Source organism: Amblyomma mixtum, chromosome 3 (genome assembly GCF_055824585.1).
Source record: "Amblyomma mixtum isolate Tamu chromosome 3, ASM5582458v1, whole genome shotgun sequence".
In the NCBI taxonomy this organism is placed as follows: domain Eukaryota; kingdom Metazoa; phylum Arthropoda; class Arachnida; order Ixodida; family Ixodidae; genus Amblyomma; species Amblyomma mixtum.
This window is the reverse complement of record NC_143014.1, coordinates 255,627,146-255,644,899: the sequence shown is the minus strand read 5'-3', so window position 1 is coordinate 255,644,899 and position 17,754 is coordinate 255,627,146. Positions and strand designations below refer to the sequence as shown.

At 48.2% G+C, this 17,754-nt stretch overlaps 1 non-coding gene across 1 annotated transcript; it reads left to right on the top strand.

Annotated features, from left to right (window-relative positions):
- The first annotated feature begins 14,723 nt into the window (after positions 1–14,723).
- TRNAY-GUA (transfer RNA tyrosine (anticodon GUA)) lies at positions 14,724–14,814 on the top strand. Its single transcript is given in 2 exon segments — positions 14,724–14,760; positions 14,779–14,814. It is a non-coding gene; the product is annotated as a tRNA-Tyr (tRNA).
- Positions 14,815–17,754: the final 2,940 nt, after the last annotated feature.

The window sequence follows — 17,754 nt, the reverse complement described above, 5'->3', positions numbered from 1 at the left end:
GTACTACGCCTTTACGTAAGGTGTCGCTCACCGTAGGCCCTGGTTCGATTCACACCTTAACGTCCGTTTTTTTTTCAAGGCGAAAGAAAGCCTTTAATGCCTCATACTGTCGTGACCAAGACGTGTCAGCAAATGTGTCCGTGCTTCGGATGCATGCCCTATATGGACATATGCCAATCAATAACTAATCGATTCATAATCGAGTGCAATGGAAAGCCATCGGAACATGATATGAATGAATTTCATGATTACATCATTGTACTTAATGACCACTTGGTAATTAGTAGTAGTTAAGAACTGGCATGTGGGACTGCACTGTGCCTCTACCTTAACACTAATTAATCATTGTACTAGTTAAGGTCACATTAACTATCACTAACCATACATTAACCAGTATCAAGAAATGTGCAAGTCATGCTGAACTATTATTAATCATCAACAATAGTTAAATGTTTCTAGACATTTCATAGAGATTGGGTCGAACATTCTAAGAGTGTTCCATCACATGACAGGTGAGTGACAGTACATGATGCATGACATTATAACAATGGTAAAGACCAATTAGCGGAATTAACCTTTGTATTCAGACAACATAAATAAAAAAACCGAGTAGGAAATTGGTTGAGAACGGCGAGGTTCAGGTGTCCATCGAGATATAGATAGATAGATAGGTAGATAGATAGGTAGATAGATAGGTAGATAGATGGATGGATAGATGGATGCATAGATGGATAAATAGACGGATGGACGGATGGACGGATGGATGGATGGATGGGTAGGTAGATAGATAGGTAGATAGATAGATAGATAGATAGATAGAAAGATAGATAGAAAGATAGATAGAAAGATAGATAGAAAGATAGATAGATAGATAGAAAGATAGATAGAAAGATAGATAGAAAGATAGATAGAAAGATAGATAGAAAGATAGAAAGATAGAAAGACAGACAGACAGACAGACAGACAGACAGACAGACAGACAGACAGACAGACAGACAGACAGACAGACAGACAGACAGACAGACAGACAGACAGACAGACAGACAGACAGACAGACAGACAGACAGACAGACAGACAGACAGACAGACAGACAGACAGACAGACAGACAGACAGACAGACAGACAGACAGACAGACAGACAGACAGACAGACAGACAGACAGACAGACAGACAGACAGACAGACAGACAGACAGACAGACAGACAGACAGACAGACAGACAGACAGACAGACAGACAGACAGACAGACAGACAGACAGACAGACAGACAGACAGACAGACAGACAGACAGACAGACAGACAGACAGACAGACAGACAGACAGACAGACAGACAGACAGACAGACAGACAGACAGACAGACAGACAGACAGACAGACAGACAGACAGACAGACAGACAGACAGACAGACAGACAGACAGACAGACAGACAGACAGACAGACAGACAGACAGACAGACAGACAGACAGACAGACAGACAGACAGACAGACAGACAGACAGACAGACAGACAGACAGACAGACAGACAGACAGACAGACAGACAGACAGACAGACAGACAGACAGACAGACAGACAGACAGACAGACAGACAGACAGACAGACAGACAGACAGACAGACAGACAGACAGACAGACAGACAGACAGACAGACAGACAGACAGACAGACAGACAGACAGACAGACAGACAGACAGACAGACAGACAGACAGACAGACAGACAGACAGACAGACAGACAGACAGACAGACAGACAGACAGACAGACAGACAGACAGACAGACAGACAGACAGACAGACAGACAGACAGGCAGACAGGCAGACAGGCAGACAGGCAGGCAGGCAGGCAGGCAGGCAGGCAGGCAGGCAGGCAGGCAGGCAGGCAGGCAGGCAGGCAGGCAGGCAGGCAGGCAGGCAGGCAGGCAGGCAGGCAGGCAGGCAGGCAGGCAGGCAGGCAGGCAGGCAGGCAGGCAGACAGGCAGACAGGCAGACAGACAGACAGGCAGACAGGCAGACAGGCAGACAGACAGACAGACAGACAGACAGACAGACAGACAGACAGACAGACAGACAGACAGACAGACAGACAGACAGACAGACAGACAGATAGATAGACAGATAGATAGACAGATAGATAGACAGATAGATAGATAGATAGATAGATAGATAGATAGATAGATAGATAGATAGATAGATAGATAGATAGATAGGTAGATAGGTAGGTAGATAGGTAGGTAGATAGGTAGGTAGATAGGTAGGTAGATAGGTAGGTAGATAGGTAGGTAGATAGGTAGGTAGATAGGTAGGTAGATAGGTAGGTAGATAGGTAGATAGGTAGATAGGTAGATAGGTAGATAGGTAGATAGGTAGATAGGTAGATAGGTAGATAGGTAGGTAGATAGGTAGATAGGTAGGTAGATAGGTAGATAGGTAGGTAGATAGGTAGATAGGTAGGTAGGTAGGTAGATAGATAGGTAGATAGGTAGATAGATAGGTAGATAGGTAGATAGGTAGATAGGTAGATAGGTAGATAGGTAGATAGGTAGATAGGTAGATAGGTAGATCTTTACTTCAGACAAGGTCACGGATACAAGGGCAAAAGGCAGATGCACTCTGCCTGACGGGGCCCCAAGCACCTGACACAATGCTCAGGACAAGCGGCAAAAAGACAATATGCGAGAGAGATACATTTCCTTTCCTCAAAAGCCAATTTACCGTCGGGCAAGGCGTAGAGCCGAACGGGCGATGGCGTTCTGTGGACTCCCTGGCAGCGTTGCAAGACGCTGTCGCATTCCACTTTTGGAGGCGAAGCTTAACATCTTAACCACACATCAGTGACACAAACGGCAACACCGCGCTTAAGGCTTTCGCTTCACCGCACTTTAGTTCAACAAAGTGCCCCCTGAATTTTTCATTATTTTTGTTCAGTTCATGCGGACACGCTCTATCCACAGTTTGTGTCCACAACTTCCGTCCACTGCGCTCGTCCACAGCTTCCGGTGGCGCCACTCATGAGACCAGAAATGATTTCGGATTAAAAATCTACAAAAAGAGGGAGTCACTATAACTTCGGCGACCGACTGACTTGAGACAACCATGGTTCCTTTCGGGGCTAATTTTTCGTCCCTTAGCAACACTTCGACCTCAGAAGCCGCTGTTTATACCAGATGTTTGAAAGGATCCCGCCTGTAACTTTAAGAAGAGGTTTTTTGAGTTCAAGAAAAGCTGGTTGTGATATAGTAATATCAGTTTTGGTGGACGTCCCAAAACCGACAAAGTATGTTAGCTAGTACAGTGAAAAGCTAAGGTTTAATCCATTAACGATTACAGATGTCTGATAGCAAGTAGATATCTGTAGCCGGTCAGTAATTATATTTTGTAGTTATCTACGTATGCTGAACTCGTTAGTGTAACAAAGCACAATCCATTTCTTGATATTCTAGAGAAAAAAAAAATTGGCTGTGGCTTACCCAAGGTCACGGTGTAAGAATATATTTAGGTGTTGACACTGCGCTCGGCGGCGCGACCAGGACTTGTTCGCCGCTCCCTGCGCTTCTCTCGAACGCTGACAGATGGCGCTACGCACCCGGGGCCCCTAGTCGCCGAGCTTCGGCAGCCGTAATGCAGATGCCACGGGATCTTTCGGTGCCGCTGCGTGTACGCGTGCTTTGTGAAGTGCGGCAAGACAACGAAGGATTGAAACTGCTGTCGACACCAAATAATTTTGGGCTACTTCGTGTTTTTCTTGCTGAGACTGCATGGATGGGCGGAACAGCAGCGAGGACGCAGCCCTGTGCTGCTTCCGAGCTCGTTATCGAAATGCGTTCATAGCAAATTTTTTTTTCGTTCATCCGCACGACTGCTGTGAGCATAGTTAACTACACTGCCTCTTAAATATAAAAGGTCGGACTCAACGCGCCCACATTTGGCCTGAAGAGCCTACGCGTACATTCAAACATTGCTTGAGCAGTGTATTGCGCCAATGCTGCGAGATGACCGCCGTGTTGAGAACATGGTTAACTTCGGCCACCTGGAGTTCTTTAATTTGCATAGAAACCTCAAGGACGTTTCCGCATTTCGCCTGCATCAGAAATACTTACTCCGCAGCCACGAATAGAACCCGCGCTCTTGTGCTGTATTGCAGAACGCCACTGCCGCTATACACGCGAACGCCGGGACCAAAACAAAAATCCAAGTGTGCATTTGCGGCTTTTTAATAGCAAGTGCAGTCCACAATTAGGTACGCGAAACGCAAATAGTTACTGGAAATGCCACTGGCGTTGTTTCTGCCAATCTTATCCCTCAGGTCGGCACCGACGATGCTGAGTGGTTGTCTCTAGCACTAGGCCCGAGAACGTAGTTGTAATGCCGGCTGCGGTGGCCGCGAAACAACGCAAAAGGTGCCCGTGTGCTGTGTGATGTGAAGAATCCCATGTGGTCTAAGTTTGGAGCCCTCCATTGCGGCATCTATTAATGCCCATATGCCCCTTCGGGACATTAACAGCACAATTTGCTTTTTTTTTTGCTCAAATGCGGCCTGAATAGCCATTCTGTTGAACAAACAAATTTATTACTACAAGTAGCCTCTCTGAGAGATGTGATTTCCTGTAGTCACTAGGTTACGCACAAAACACAGTGAATCACAACCTACTGGGCTACTTTCGTGTAATCAAGAGCCAAGACCGTGACTGCAATTGTGATAATCACTGCATTCGTTTATTTGGACGATACACTGAGCGAATCATCCTCTATCATCTAGGATGAGCACAGCTTGGCCTGTTTCTTTTTTTCTTGACACTGCTTTGTCATGACAGCATTGGTGTGCTTACAATGCTGCCTCATACGCATGCTGACGTAATAGTGGAGGAGCTGTGCGAGTACTTCTTCCTTGTGATCAGCACATGGGAATGTCATCGTGTATGTATCTATCACTGCGTCTATGGTGTCCCAGTACACCGTGTGGCAGTCTGCATAGTCAACAAAAAACCGCTCCGTATGCTTTAGAAGGTCAAATATGTTGACGTTAGGGTGGGTAAGACCCCCTCTGGTCTTCACATTTGTTAGAGCTGCTTCAGCAAAAGAATTATTTTTTACGCTGAAGGCTGACAAGCAAGCAGCGCAGCTGGTAACTCTTCGCATCTTTCTGCACAAAAAACCGGTGACATAATAAAGTATGCAGTCTGTAATTTGCCCTCCGTCTGATTTGTGTTTCCGAACGATATCTTCACATTCCCAGTCTTCTACTGAAACTAGATCGTCTAGCTTTTCTTTAATTTGATTGATGAATCCAGAGCATGATGCCACTTTGTCGTCTGTTGTAATGAGGGCCCTGAAATATGACGCATCCAGCAATGTTTCCTCACCCTCGACGACTTTGCAATTGCCATACTTCGGAGGTTTAAGGATACTGTAGATCGACAGCGTCTGGTAAAGCTCCATAAAGGTGGGCATCGAAGGGTGATCATTCTGGCTTCCTGCCAACCGTATTTTGCCAAAGAACCGCTCGATAGGATCTTGGTTCATTTTGTTGGTTAGGACATATTTGAAGTTGTGACAATCAAGCAGCACCTCACAAAGATCCAAAGTGGACTTCAATGTGACTCGAAGTCCCTCGCAAGTGCTCTTTGTCAAGAACATGTCTTTTATAATGTTGCCACTTTCCAGTTCTCTTTCCCAGCTGTCCAGCCAGTCAATTCCATGCTTGAGAATTGCGAGGTCTCGGCTGTTCCTTGTGATCCCTTCTGCTGGAAATCGCCTGTTCAGTGCATCAAACAAATTGTTTAAAAACAACGTGAATTCTTGAGTTTTCTCGCTGCCTATGAGTTTGCGGATACCTTGTTCCCGATAAAACTGAATACCCGCCGCCATGGAGCGGCTAAAGACTTGGGTGGCTAACTTCACACGCATCTTCTCACAGTTACTCGGGTATATGTGAGAGTGCGTTATTTTCGGGCAGACTTTTAGGCCCCCCGCGTTGGCAACGTCTTCCTTGTAGACTTCAGCATAGTACTCCCACTTGATCCACTGTCCTTCGTTTTTCAAGTATCGCTGCTGCTTAAGTCTATTTCTCACACACTTAAACAAGTGTGGAGTGTCAGAAAACGCAAAAACTTTTCTTTCAGGGTCAACTGGGTGCGTGAACGAGTTGCAGCTCTCCTTGAGGCTTCCATTAACACCTAGAATGTTCCACATGCTCCTGTTTGTTGACGCGCCATCACAGACAAACCCATGAATCTTTGCACCGGCTTCTTCGAGCATCACAATAGCTTGGAGAAGCAACTGAGCGAGAATGGAGCCTTTGGTTGCATTTTTTGCTGCGAACACCCCTATGGGTTGAGCGTAGCTATCGCCAAAAGGACAGAACATGAAAACGAGGGCGTGATCAGCGAGCTCATCAGCGTTTCCAGCGTCTGTTGCCAGCCCTACATATGTCATCGTGCGAGAATTGACACGTTTACTTTTTCTAACCTGCATTTCATCGAACATGATAATCCCATGTCGCTTGAAGTCGTCCATTTTTTCTATTTTCCTTTTCAGAGCAGAAAAGAACTTGCTGTCAAATCCCGACTTAAATCCCACCATAGAGACATACCGGCGTATTGTTCGGACTGACGTCAATGCGAGCACTTCGTTTTCCATCAGGAACCTGTAGGCTGCTGGTGACCTGATATGAAGGAGCAAGCAAAGCAGGATCCAGCTGTCCGAGTATCGTCGTCCCTTCTTAGAACCAGTCTTGCCAGCAGCCACACATTCTTTTAACACAAGCTGCTGTGCCTCAGTAAGGTTCGCATCACGAGAAATGCGGTCAAGTGTTTCATCACGTAATTGTTTAAGCTTGGCTTTGCATTTGCTCAGTTCCGCCTCAAGCTTTTTTTTTCCTTTTAGAAGTCGCACTTTGGACCTGTAGCAGGAAATTCTTGCCTTCCGCAAAAGGTCAATGCGGGCTTTTTTGGAAGGGCTGCTTAAAAGACGAATGTGCTTCATTTCTCCTCTCTTCTTCATATGGGAGTAATGTATCCGGAGTGTGTCTTTCAATCTTTCGCAACGGTCGCAACTTGCTTGTTCAGAAAATAACATGCAGTTTCTGTGCCGCCACACGCCACATGCGTCGATATATGCACACTCGGGTTGGATGTTGTGGTACATCTCGCCACCGGGGCCACCAGCGCATACGTGCAGGTTGCGAAACTTGTGAATCACACTCTCCAAGTCGCTTAGGCCGCATGGAACAACATCGCCGCTTATGGCGTTGACAGTTATAGGGTGACCATAAATGAAGGCACGCAGTGACAGCATTCCGCTGGATGAAACTGTAGCATCTAATGACTTCCTCAGGAAAGGTGCCTGGTCGCGCTTCTTCGCCAAAGCCACTTCCGTGAAGACTACAGCCTCCACACCAAAGCTATCAACAACTTGTGTTGCCCACGAGGTTCCTGGAAGTTGAATGCTGGATACATAACTCGAGAGACATGAAAATGTGAGCGGTTCCTTTTCATCTTGGCCGCTGACAGACACTCCCTCGTGACTTTCCTCGACTAATCCGAGGCTGCTGCATGCTGCCAATGGTGCTTCAGTCTGGACGTGACACAATCCATCTGGACCACCCTGATGTGGACTCGTGCGGTTGTCCTGACGAAAAATGAGAGAAATTATATCAGTGGAAATGGATTTAAGGTATTGTTATAAAACATATGCTACTATCAAAAGCAGCCAAACCCAAAAAGCTACAGGCAAAAGTTTCGCGGACTGCTTCAAAAGCTAAGGGCTTAATCATGCTGTATGTTAACAACAGCTAAATTATTTAATGTCCTGGGCTGGGCAGTTACTATTAACCTGTATTGCAAGCAACTGTATCTCGTTATCCAGGGGCACCTATAGGTATCTATGGCATGCCGGGAGGACCGATACGGTTAGCAGAAAGTTATGTACAGGGAACACTAAGCACCTAGAATATTAAGTACCCGGAGCAGTGCAGAAGAGAACAAACCTTAACGTCATGAACGCCAAGGAAGACGGAGGTGGCACTTGAGGAGGTGCCTCCAAGTTCCATGGTGGGAGAAGGGCACGTTCCTTGATCGCTCCACTCACATGTCTGCAGTTTCTTCTGAGGGCTCGATGATGGATCGGTGTCTTTTTGTTTTTCACAGACCGTCCCAACGGGCAGTGCGACAGCGGCGGGAGCGGGCCGCTTGCTTGACTGATCGCCACACGTGGCCGTAGACTGTCGTTTTCTAGGAGGCTTTCTTGACCTTGTCGGTTTTGTCAGATATTTCGGACACCCGGGAAAAATACTGGGCACAGCATTCGCCGACAGCACCGGGATCTTCTTCGGTACATTTAAAAGTACCTTGCCATTGAACTCGGCATAGTACGATTTTGATATCATATGCTCGGGAAAGTGCTTCGCGCAGACGTGGTCGCTCGGTTGCAATATCCTATCTGCTCTGGGAATTGCCCGGCGCCAAAGTTCTAAGCGAGCAGGCTCAGACGGAGCTTTAAAAAGTGAAACTTGATCCGGACAACTCCGGTAGCCTGAACTGCAGTTGGGTACGAAGCACTTCTTACCCATAATTGCGTCTAGCAGACTTCTGGACCCGGCTGAAGTTGACAGGTGTGTCACAGCAACAAACAACAGATCACAGACACAATGCACATAGGCCGCGACGACCGTCCATGGCGTCGGCCCGCGCCACCACGTGCGTTTCCACAACTGTCAATCCGGCTTGTGCCAAACCGCGACACAAAAAGCTAGTTCTAGCAAAATTTGCTCGTCCACGATGGAAGCTGACGACGTGGAAGCTGAGATCGTGGTGTTCACAGCTTGTGATGCACTCTCTCAGCCCAAAACATCGACCAACGCAGCCTAAAAGGGCACCTAAAGCAGGGCACGCCGGAGAAGGGAATATACGGCTCTGGGCACGCCGCTTGCCGCACCGAAAGCGAAGGGCCTCTGCTCCGCAGCGCCCCCGCGCCGCTGCGGTCGGCGCATGTACTAGAGGGCGAACACAATCTGTGCGCGCTCTCCGCCGCGGCGGGCGGCCAGTGTCAACACCTAAATATATTCTTACACCGTGCCCAAGGTTAAGCCTGGACATCTCAAAGCGAAAAGATCTCGCTGCTTTTCTGCGAACTCCCAAGCTACCACTTCTGGATCGGTGTTTCTGCGCCTTCCGACTGTTGCTTTTTCTTCTCCTTCCATGGCGGGTGTCTGCGCCTGTTCTATGGGCAAGCGCGCCTTTTATACCTCTCCCTTCAAATGCGCACTCTGCATGGCTGCGGTGACAAGTCAAACGCTGAACAGAGGGTCTTTCTCTTTGACTAAAAATGCCCTACATGAGAGAGAGAAAGGAATTTTTAATGAGGGAAAGGTGGAGAGGTCGGCCGGTGGTAACATGGCCCTGGCCTGCTACTCCACACAGGGGAAAGGGAAGAGGAGGAAAAGGAAAGTGCGAATGAAGGCTGATGATGGCATAATACAATGAGTTTCTCGGGTGATGTCTGCACACACACACACCACACACACCACACTGGCTGGCACTCGCATCGCGGTGAGTAGACGCACATAAAACTCATAAAACTGGTGTCAGCAAAACAAACACCGACACATGTCATTAACCATGTAGGTTGTGCACAGGCGGTCACAGACGAGTATCCAGGCCTGTTTCACACAAAAAGTTGACCAAGGCCTTTGTCACACGGCACCAATCAGAACGTCTCGTCCTGGCGCCCAGAAGAGTTTCCTCAGAGAGGGGGCGAGAGTCCAGTCGTTTCACGGTCGCCTCCAATGTTGTTCTTTCAGCAGTATAGTTCGGGCACTCGCAAAGAAGGTGTCCAATAGTCTCTGGAGTGTGGCACTGTGCGCAATTTGGGTTACTTTCGATGCCGATCTTGTGAAGATAGTGTTTGGTGTAGGCAACGCCAAGCCGTAGCCGGTGGAGTAAAGTCCCATGACGTCGCACCACCATAGATGGCAAATGTAATCGTGAGCCAGCGTCAAGCTTACAGACGCGGTCCTGTTGATGACTCGAATCATGCCAGTGCGACTGCATTGCCGCTTGCATTAAATGCGCCAACAAGGCTCCAATGTCTGATCTAGAAAAGGCTATCTCAATGAAAGCACCATCACTATGTGCCATCCGAGCCTCGGCGTCAGCACGCTCGTTTCCCGCTATGCCGCAATGGCTCGGCATCCATTGAAACTTTATGATATGGCCGCGGTGGAAAGCTTCGGCTAACAAAACCACAATTTGTTGAACCAGCTGCTCGCATGCCCTTGGTTTTAGATAAGTTTGTACGACCTGCAGTGCCGATCTCGAGTCGCAGAATATAGTCCATTGCTGCGCTGGCTGGTGACCAATATAAAGGACGGCTTCTCGTATGGCTGCCAATTCGGTTGCCGTAGAGGACGTTTTGTGCATGAGCCTGAAACGGTGACATGAGGCATTTCCTGGCACTATCACCGCTGCAGCTGAAGAAGTGGTCGTCACGGATCCGTCCACGAAAACATGCTGGGTGTTAGTATACATAGATGTAATGTATGACAGCGCCAGCTGTTTCAGTCCGACTGTTGAAATGTGTGTCTTCTTTGTTATCCCTGGGATTGTTGTCCGTATAGATGGTTTTGGTACTGCCCAAAGTGGCACCTCCGCAATCTGGTGTGGCGCATAGTTCGAAGGCACCGCATTGCGCTGCATCCTAAGGGCTCTGGAAAAGGCTGCATCTGGACGCGCCGCACTAATGTTGGTCAGGGGGTGATGACGATGCCTGGTAAGATGCCGCAAATGCACACGAAGTGGCTCCTGTTGAAAATAAATTCGTGCTGGGCAGGCTCGGGCCTCATAAAATGTGCCCCATGTAGAAGTTTTACATGGCAAACCCAAGCATACTCTTAAAGCACGAGCCTGCGCGCTTTCAAGCACATGCAGGCCTGATAGTCTGACTCCCGAGAGAACGGGTGCACTGTATCTGAGAAGAGCCCTACATGAGTCACACACCCTACCCACGGTTTCACTTAACTGAACCGATGCTAAGCTCAATGTCTGCCGCATCACATCAATTACCGGCTTAAGATCCCGGAAATGCCATAGTCTTTCACAAACATCACAGACGTAGCTGAACGGATTGTTCACAACGTCTGCCGTGAAGACCTGGGTCGCACTGGCGCTTCTGCCTGTTTCTGCGCCGTCCGACTGTTGCTTCTTCTTCTCCTTCCATGGCGAGTGTCTGCGCCGTGCGTGCTGTCACTCGGTTTCGCGCATGCGCAGAAGTGTCAAATCTGTAGTGTTGCTCAAGCGAAGCGCGGTGTTTACTAGCCTAGTAAAGCTTTTCGCTTCATAAGCAGACTCCACCGAGTACTCTACTAGGAAATAGAAGGGATGCGTTTCATTTACTGGTGTCTCTTGCCTGCAGCATTGGCACTGGTGTTATTAATCTCTGGCATCAGATGACAAATTTAGAAAGCATGACCTCGTGTTTCATACGCACGACAAGAAGCACTGATCCGCAACAGAAGCTATCATAATACAAACGAAGGGAGACTATAAATGAATAAACCGTGAATTCGCAGCGTGCAGCGGTAAATTCCCAACGGTATATTTATGTGTATAACCACGAATATGCGCAAACACGTCCGCCAAAAAGAAGAAACAGGTCGATTCCATCGGCAAAAGCGCCTACAGCTTGCTTCGTTCGCAAAAAAATCAAGCTTAAGCCGCTTTTAACTGATGCAAATTTCAGTGGTATTATGATGCAATGGTAAGGGTCTACTATATACCTTTTCCCCCGGAGCCAAATGTTCCGAAGCATGGGCGCTTCGCATGCCTAGTCTTGCGCACATTTGAGTTGTGTGTTGATTTTTAGCTGTCTTGCCTGATCTTGCATTGAAATTGTTTATTCACGCGTTCACACGAAGAAAACGCAACAGGTGGTATAATTTTTGATGCAGCCAGGGCAGTGGACAGCAGAGGTAGGCATCCTCAAGAGAGCGAGCCCTCATGACGGCATCTTCACCCTCACCTCATGAGGATTTCACTTGGGGAAGTAAGAGAGGATCGGCGCATGAAAATTAGTGAGGGCGAGGGTGAGGGAGGGAAGAAATGATTAGGCGAGAGCGAGGGAGCGCAAGATGCACGGCTGAGGGCGACGGTGGAGTCCCGAACCCTACTCCAGGCTGACGTTTCTTTTTTGTGTAGCCCATTAACGATTACCGATTTAGAGTACTAGTTCTTAGGGCAAAGACGTAGTTACTGCAGTGAGAAGGTACACGAGGCAAACATGAAAGGCGGGGAGCCACACCCCTTCGAGTCGCCGCACCCATGTTGTAAATTAAAGACAGAAAGGTGGCGCGCGCGAACAACCATAGCTAGGCTTCGAAGGAAAAGGAGAAACGCAAGAAACTGCAACGAAGCTGGAACGAAAGTCGTAAAACGGGAGGAAACGACCAGGAGAGGGTTAGTTTACGTTACCTTTGAAAAATACAGAGGCCTTAGGGTTGTCTCTTTTTTTGGCGGCATCTGACAACACAGTGCACGGTGCAAAAATTTGTGCGCTAGTTTGCTAGGGATCGAGGTTACTGCGCCAGCTCGCGAGCTTGCAGTGTCACCGTGTCGCGAGCACAGATTTCACGTCTTTCACGTTGTAATGACGCCAATACAAAGAGTGACGTTCGTTTACTCGTAGTTATGTGCGGCTATCGCGCCCAGCGATTACCCGCCGAATCTCCGAAGCACGCGGATTGCAAGCGGCAGTCAGAATTAGTGCCATACACGAAGAAAACTTGTTTGAGTATCCGCCTCGTACGCTGGTATGTGGGCGCTACCGATCAGGAATATGAAGCGCCACCTGCGGGCGAACCGGCTGGTAGCCGTCTGTTCTTGTCTGTTCGACCATTTGAAGAATGGCAGCGCAAAGCCGTAGCTGCGTGCTCTTCTGCGGCTGTAGGCGGATTTAAAACGTAGAAGGCAGCACATTTTAAGGCAGCAAAAAACCTTAAAACGTTTTAAGGCAGCAGCGGGAAACTTGGCAAACAATCGTTTAACGCGCAGCATGTTTACAGCGTCCGAGAAGAGCTTTCTATCGTCATGGGGCCGTCAGACATCATAGGAAAATGCGTGGCGGAATTGATGAGCGTCGATTACGACGTGCACAGGTAAGCACCTTGGTTTTAGCTAACACGTGCGCACGTGCCTGAGCTCTTAATATGGTTCCTTAGCTTTCGAGAGGCGATCGGAAGGTCCTGAGGGCTCATGCAAGCACGCTGCGGCGCTGGCTGTTTACACAAACAGCCACCACCATACGTCGTGCACGGACCTGCTGTGTGCGTGGAACAAGCCGCCATCCTGCCCGACGCTCGACACGAAGAAATTGGTCAAGGACCTCTTTCCAAGTAAGAGTGATTGATTTTTCCCACCACAATAATCAAATTTAACGCGTTGTCAATAACTCTTACCTAAGACGGCCTCTGCCAACGCCCGTTCTGCAGCAACTCGACCCGGCCGTCATTCACGCGCAGTTTCCGGACCTCAGCTGCACATTCAGGCATGTTCTTGATCATGAAATTGTCACGATAAAAGAGCAAGGAACGCCACCTTCACACGCTGTTGAGACAACAGGGCCCTCAAGCGCCCACCTGATCAGGACGATTAAAAAAAAAAAAACGAGCGACAGCAGTTCAGTGCGTTTGAGGTAGTATCTGTGTCACCCCTCAAGCTGAATAGGTGCGACGTGCTGTCAGCACTGTCCACCAAAGAAACAAACCCTTTATCAGAAGTCTGTGTGGAAAAAGATTGACGAAATAGTCGAGATTGGTTTGTTAATGCTTTACACTTGGCGTGCGGCCTCTTAGTGTGCCTTTATAGCAATTTCATGCGTGACTTATTACAGGTGGCATCTAGAAAGACACCTCCGAGTGACAAGCTCCGCAGCACATCGGATTAAAACCAGGACGAGCGCATTTGAAGCCCTGGGAGACGCCGTTGTAGGGAAGAAGATGTTTTGATCTGCAGCTACCTCCTGCAGCTTGGGTAGCCGCCGCTGGAAGCGACTGGATTCGTCGCTGAGCTATAGAAAATTTGGGGAGCAAGCATGTTAGTGCACAAGACAAACTAAACTGCGTGAGCCGTGCGCAACCCAGCCAAAAAAGAAAAACAAACTTTGCAACGTAAGCTAAACAAAGTTAGCAGTGTAAGGCAACAAAAACAGAGCTCTGAAAAAAAGTAGCGCCGAAAAGGACAACACACAGCAAGCGAGACGGTACAGGCGCAACTTCTGTTTATTCACTGCTTGTGCGAAGGAATATAAAGAAACAATCAAGAGGGGGCGCAAGAACGACACATGCGCTCGAGCGTTGCACAAAAACGGAAAAGATAAGATAACAGAGCACACCTGAGGCAACGAAATCGTGCTGGAATCCATCGCCGTCGATAGCTCAGTATGATGGACAGACATGCCGAGCCACCAAGATCGTCCAAATCTGTGTTTCGTGAACAGTGCGCTTTGGTGAGGAGTATACGTATATGCTGCACGCGAAGAACCTCCAAGCTGGCTGCCGTGCCTAGATGCATGTGTGTGCCTCCCTGAATTTTGATGTTTTGATGGGGATGCAGTGTTGAGTTAGGGCTATGGCGGGCTCCTATTTAGCAGCCCGGTAACTTGAGACGCGAACCAGTCTGATTGAAGTTTTCCTCTTTTCTACGGAAGTTCTTCCATGCAATAAAGAAAAAAGGAAAAAAGCCGTCGATAGCTCAGTTGGTAGAGCGGTGGACTGTAGAGGTTTCGTGCTACGGACATCCATAGGCCGCTTGTTCGAATCCGGCTCGACGGAGGGCGTTTTTTTTTTTTTTTTAGCTCCGAGCGCATGTTTTCAAAGCGAAAACCAGACGGCAGCTACAAGAAGACACCGAAGACATTGGTAGTCGTTTCAATGGAGTGCCAGCTATTCTGCAAAAGCACCCAGCCGCGTTGCGTACCCGCTGCGCTAGTCACTGCCTGAACCTGGCGTTCTGTGATTCGTGCACTCTTTTCGACATCCGTAATGCCATTGGGGCCGTCCGGGAAATGTGTGCGTTTTTTGGAAAGTCTGCTCAAATGACAGCTCTACATAAAAGAACGATCACCCGAAAACAAACAGGGAAGGCGAAAGAGCGGCTGCACGCGTTCTGCATGACTTGGTGGGTGGAGTGGAACGAAGCCACCCAGACATTTCTGGAACTCTTTCTTGCGGTTGTTGCAGCTCTCGAAAACCTTCAAGAAGGAAATTCAGAAACAGCCATTAAACCACACCATCTCTTCATGTGCGTTCTCACGGCCTTTATGTGGTAACAGTTGCTATATGGGCAAGGTTTTTGCCCCTAACGCTTCCGTTGTCAACGCAGCTTCGGTGCCCGACAGTCGACTTAGTTCAGGGGATCGCCCATCTGGATAAAGTTGAAGGCGGCTGTTGTCGAGTTGCGAGACGAGGCATCCGACGATACTTACAACAGTGAAACAACTGTTCAGGCAAGTCGATATGCAGTTTGAAACTACGCTTTTGATCGAAAATGAAAGTCATGTAAGGAACATTGCAATGTCAGCTGTGAGTAGTACTTGAGGCTGCTGCTTGTATTCCTTCCTTTCCTTGACTACTTCCACGTGTAGCTTTCGGAGTGATTCAGAGAGCAAATGAGTGCGATTGAGCTTTTTTCTGCACTGCTGCTACCCCAAAACATCGCCAGAGCGGAATAAGTTATAGAGCCAGAAAAAATTCCGCACTCTACTTGGGTTTATTTCGTGTAATGAGCTCTCGGGTAAAGTTCTTGTCTGGAAACAGAAATGGAAGAACAGCGATGTTCAGTCCACCTCCGCGGCTCAGGCGGCTTTCCTTTGCTCGAAGGTGTAGTATTCGTGAATTAGGATGTGGAGGTGAACGGACGATTTTACCAAACGCTAAGCTTGTAGAGAGACTCACAGAATTTTCATGTGTTCCCGCGACCATATTTAAATAGCGCTGTTTTGCCTCGCCCGACAGCTTCGCGTTGAACTGAATCTGAAACAGTGGCCCTTATTTTTGTATTTCAGTAATTTTTCAGGTAAGTTCTAGTTCACTGCGTTCTCTGTTGTTTATTCTCGAAAAGGCTGTGGTACTTTGTCGCGGCTATACAATAGGAAGCGGAAGTTACTGCAGAAAAGAGTCACTCTTCTTTGTCATCGCACAGCCTATGACACTGGTTTTAATTGCAGGCACAGTTCGGATAATTAACCATTCACGTCAACCAAGATTTTTAGGCGAAACCCCTCCTTGGCTGATCATTAGACAGAGGCTGCCCTCGAAAATGTCCGCTCTTCTATCGCAATAAATAAAGAATTGGTACGAAAACAAAATTGGGGTCTACGCGGGAATCGATCCGGGGCTGCCGTCGTGCGAGGCGGCAACCTGGCCACTGAGGAAGCGCAGGCATATCTAAGTGCTCGATGTGACGCTTTTATTAGTTGTCAAACATGTTATCCTCTGGATAATCGTCGTCAGCTTTCAATTTCTAGAATACAAATTAGGAAATGAGTGAAGCGAAGCTATCACTGAGCCGGTCGTTCAAATCAAAATCGTGGAAATATGCCTTGCAAAGCAAGCATGGGAGCTACTTGGCTATAGCAACACAAGTAGCGCATTTCTTAACGCACCTACGATGACGCACTGGATGGTGCTTCATGGTGGCATGTTTGTAAACTTATCAGAGCGCCATATAGAGATCGCATAAATGCGTCTGCCGTTTCACTGAGCAATAAAATTGACAGTCTGCGCTTGCGAGTGTGGTGCGTCTATTTCATGTTGTCATAGCACTTTCGCGCACGCGTCATCACTATAGTGTGCGGACTCTTTCCAGGTTTTCCGGTTGCCTCTATAATTTCTATTGCGATCCCCATGTACCCGCGGGTTCGTTTCGTTGCCAGTGCGATAACGAATACCGCCAGCGGAAACGCTACAGCTGCCCGTATACTGTAATACTGCGGGCAGCTCCACTCGTTCCTCTTATCCCTGCTGCGTGGTAGGCCATCTACCTCAGCGATCGCTAACAGAACCTCATCTCTTCTCTGATGAATCCCAGAAGCCAAAAGATAGCCAAAAGTTCGCCGTTGACCACATGAAAGACGAGCACTGAAGAAACGTAGCGCACAAGGTTGAGCGGCTCATAAAACGGTCGCGGGCTCCGACCAAGCAATTTGAGACGATTGCTTGGCTTGTTATATTCTGCGTGTTTTTCAGCTGATCACGAAAGGAACTCCTACTCATTGCGCGAAAACAAACTGCGAGTCCCCATAATCTAGCACTTTTCTTCCACAGTTATTCCTTGTGACAAATATGAAGCGGCCTATTTTCTCTGGCGTCTGAAGCTCGTGTTCGCGATGTTCAGTGTCTTCTATAATGCGCAAAAGAAACAAATTTGATTTTTCATAATCCACCCTTAGGCTGAAATGCTAAGCACATTACTTTTTCGCGCACTTTTGCAGTGTAATGCATTTGTCAACTTTTACCAAAATGGATGTTTTTCTTTGTGACGCCGCGCGAAGTAGAACAAGAAGCAAGAGAGAAAAAAGAAACTTCTGCGCCTATCGCTGCCTTCGGCTCGGCTGCTCGAGCTGCGCGCGGCATCGAGTGAACGCCATCTTCGCGAATGCTTTCTTTCAGCAGATGTGGCCACCATCTGTGCCCCCATCGCAGCCCTCCCGACCGACCTGCCGCTGGCTGGACACTGCAACGAGCGCGGCGGAGTCACCTCGGAAAAGGAGC